Here is a 3,934-nt window from a genome sequence, read left to right as displayed (position 1 = left end):
CCTGTTTTTAACTTAACTTACATCTTCATGTTCGTTTTTATGTGTCCTGTCATTTTCTACGTCCTGTCTCCTGCCCTTGTGTTATTTCATACTTTACTTTCTTCCTCCCCTTTGTCGTCCCTTGTCTCCCACCCTCTCTCTGCCTCCTCATCCCCTCTCACCCTGTCTTTCCCTAACCCCTCTGTTTCTCTGTTCTCCCCTGTCTCTGAGAGTCAGTTGCCCACCCCTAAATCAGCAAGCTGCCGAGGATTGTGGGAACCCGTGGAATCGCCGTGACCAGGGATGCAGGCAGGGAGCCACGGCAACGCTGGAATGTGGGGCGTCTGAGGAGATAAGAGTTGTGTGCCCAGCCAGGGAGCGGGGAGGGATGCAGTGAGAGAGGAGGGATGAGGCAGAGTGTGGAGGGTGAGACGGAAACGGGGAGAGAGCAGCAAGTCTGTGAATGGGGGGGGGGGGGGGGGGGACAGAAACACAACACCATAAACAGCCCAGAGAGCAAGACCGAGTGAGACGGAGGAAAAAAGAGGGGTGGGGGGGACTTAGGGGGGCACAAACTGGAGATGGGAAGCCAGCCTTATTCCTCTTTGCATTTCATTTACATCCCTGGCCGTATCGACCAATCGGATTGGGAGCAAAGCCCAGGGCTTAGGAGGGGAATAAAAAGACAAAATGCCTTTGCTGCTCTCATCCCTCCCTGATAATACCCCTTCTGTTTTTCTTTTCTCTTTTTCTCCCGTCTATAAGTAGATACTGTCCGAAATGCCAGCGGAAAAGCGACACCTCCGCTTGCTGCGTATCTCAGATAGACCGAGCGGGAGCAGGGGCTGAAAAGACAGCTTTAGCAACTGGGCCTATCTCCTCTCCTCTCTCTGGCTGGATGGAAGCTCGGAGTGGGGGGAGGCGGAGGGCCGGGCTGTGTTGGTTAGTATTTGGGAAGAGAATAGAGGGTGTGAGAGGCATGATATACTGAGCTGGCCACAGATTTTGCAGAATCTTGCACTCTGAAAAACTTTGCCTGCAGATCCCTCTCCTAAGCAGGAAAAACCTGTTTCAAGGATGTTTACGAGGTGCCACCCATCTTTGTGGAGGTGGCCAGGTCCTCTCCACACGTATTTTTAGCTCGGGATTGTTGTTGGTGCACAAAGTGCCAGGTTCATTTGAACCTGCAACTCTTCTTGTCGTCTGGTGGACTCCTAATTAAAAACCCTTCTTTACCTGTGCTAATCTTTTCACACATTTTAAACTATTGTTATTTTAGCTAAAATAAACATTTTCCTATCAACGTGTATTGGGTAGAATTAGGCCCATTATCACAGTCTGTGTTGACGTGACAACACGACGGACTCGTCTCAGGTTCTTGTTTGCCGTCACTCTTGCTGTGCGTTACTCAGTGTGTGGTGGCCACTGTTTGTGTGTCTCCAGGTACAGTGTGTTTGCAGACTGACTTTATTTGTACAGGTGTTTGCAGCAGCCTTCATAGGGTTCATGTTTGTATTTGGGAGGCTTCTTATCTATTGTGTCAAAATGTGTTTCTGCTGTTTGTAAGAGTCTTTCCTGTATTTAAGCGACCATTGTCACACATCCTTGTGTAGGCACAGCCAGGCCATTGTGCTGCCGCAGGACCCAGCGATGGCCTCGCTGCTGATATAGAGCTTATTGAAAGTGATTGTTGTTGCACAGACAAGCATTCATCTCAATTGGGGTCTGCGGCGCAGCATTCAGACCTTGAGAGGGCTCTTTACCAGCTCACGCCAAATGCCTGTGAGAGATAAGGTCACCTTCGGACCCTGTGTGGGCACCCTCATCATTCACAGCATCTTCATCCTCCTTAGCCTGCACGACCTCACCCTTCGAAAACAAATCAAACAATGGTGGCAGATATGTGAGGGATTAGAGGTCAGAGGGTTGGGGAATGCGACATCTCCATTTCCAGGATCAATCTTCAAGCGCTCAGTAATCTCTGGCCCCAGGCCTCGCGTACCCCTAGTGGTCTCTGGTTCAGGGCTTGCATCGCCAGGCTGGTAGGAGCTGGTTCTCCTTCTGGGCTAGAGGTGCTGATTGGAAAGTGGGGAGTGGGGGTTGGCTCCTGATGGAGTGGAAAAGCAGAGGAATGAGTAACAATAGGTCCTCACTCTTATCACCTCTCTTTAATCCTCCACGATAAATGTGAAAATTCATGTGTATATCTGTTAACAACATATTAGTTAATGTACATGCTTCAATGTGTGTCTGTGTGTTTAGTATGTGCACAGTAAAGTTTGCTCTAATCTGTAAATGTGCGCATGTGAAATAACTTTGGAGTTCTTCAGAGCGAACTGAATATTATCCCCGAGTTTTGGTTGTTATCTCGTGTACACACATTTGTTTATTTGATACAGCCCCTCTCCACCATGGCACTTATGTATATCAAAGACAGCAGTGCAGAGCGTAATTGAAAATGGCTACCGTGGAGAAAGGTCTCTCTCTGCTTTGACTGCGGAGAGGCAGAAAAAGCCCCATTCTCCGCTCTCTTCTCAGATCTATTTAAATAATTGAGGAGTAAACTGACAAATTAGGCACCTTTATGGACGCCCCTGGGCTCTCTCTGGGGTCCTCGAGTTTCCCCCAATACAAGAGAGCGCTACCAGGCACAGGATAATATCTCTGTGTATTTTGAGAGAGACGGGGGGGAGGGGGGGTAGTGGGCCAGGAGGGGTTTCGCCAATCAAGCGGGCCACACTTCCTCCCCCAGGTTCTAATTTTGTGCCACATTAAAGAGCTCGGCCTCCATTTAGGACAGAGAGAGGCATTTTCATAATTTGCCGGGTCTCTTGACTAGCTCGGGGTGCCTTTCTCTCTCTCTTGCTCTCTCTCTCTCTCTCTCTCTCTCTCCTCTCTCTCTCTCTCTCTCTCTCTCTCTCTCTCTCTCTCTCTCTCTCTCTCTCTCTCTCTCTCTCTCTCTCCCCCCGTGTCTGAATGGAGGGCCTGGGGAGGAAGAGGAGGTAATTCATTCGCCTCCTTTCAACCAACCCGCTTTCAGTTCTGCATGATGTTGCTGCTAGGTGTGTGTGTACAGCAGCTCATGTGTATTCTCTTTAATAATTCTCCATTAGACCTGAATATGACGCCACGTTATAGCCGGCACTGCTCATTGTCAGCTACAAGGGAGAATGCGGTCATTCACGTTTTGTCGACTCATTAAGGATGATTGCCATGCACTGTGTTCAGCAGCCTGTGGGGGGGGTGGGGGGGACTGTGACGGATGTAACCTGTGACCGTGCAGCTATAGAGCTGAGACTGATCCAATCTGTGACGCGGCATATTCGCCGTACATAATCTAGATTTGAGGCAGTTTTCATTTCCTCCTGCCGACACCGTCCATTCATGCGGCGTGGCGTGTGTACGCATTGATTCATATGAGATTGGTCACATAATTCACAGTCTCGGGGGGGGCATTTCATCACTGACAGACGAGCTAATCTAAAATCCCCCAATTTACAAATGAAAATCCCACCATCCAATTGAGCTAATAGAGGGGACTTGAATGGGATAATAAGATGTGGCGTAATACTGTGTAAAAAGCCTGTAATGTTGTGTTGGTGTAAGAGCCTGTGTGACTGGATGTTTGACTGTTTGCAGTGATTACAGGGGCCTGCGGGCCTGGCGGCGGCTCCGTGGCTGGGACAGGGAGCTCCTCCCTGGGCAAGGAGATACGCCTGTCTGCCCCCTTCTGCTGGAGCTACAGGGACCAGGGTGTCAGTAGTGGGAGTGCTCCCTGCGAGCTCTCCCTCTCTCTCTCTCCATCTCTCTTCCTCTGTCTCTTTCTCCCTCTCTCTTACTGTCTTTCCGTTCTCTGTCTCTTTCCATCTCTCTCTCTGTCTCTCTCTCTCTCTGTCTCTCTCTCTCTCTCTCTCTCTCTCGCTCTCATCTCGCTGCGTCTGTACTATTGCAGTGC

Source organism: Platichthys flesus, chromosome 10 (genome assembly GCF_949316205.1).
Source record: "Platichthys flesus chromosome 10, fPlaFle2.1, whole genome shotgun sequence".
NCBI classification, from domain to species: domain Eukaryota; kingdom Metazoa; phylum Chordata; class Actinopteri; order Pleuronectiformes; family Pleuronectidae; genus Platichthys; species Platichthys flesus.
Note: the sequence above shows the minus strand (reverse complement) of the source record.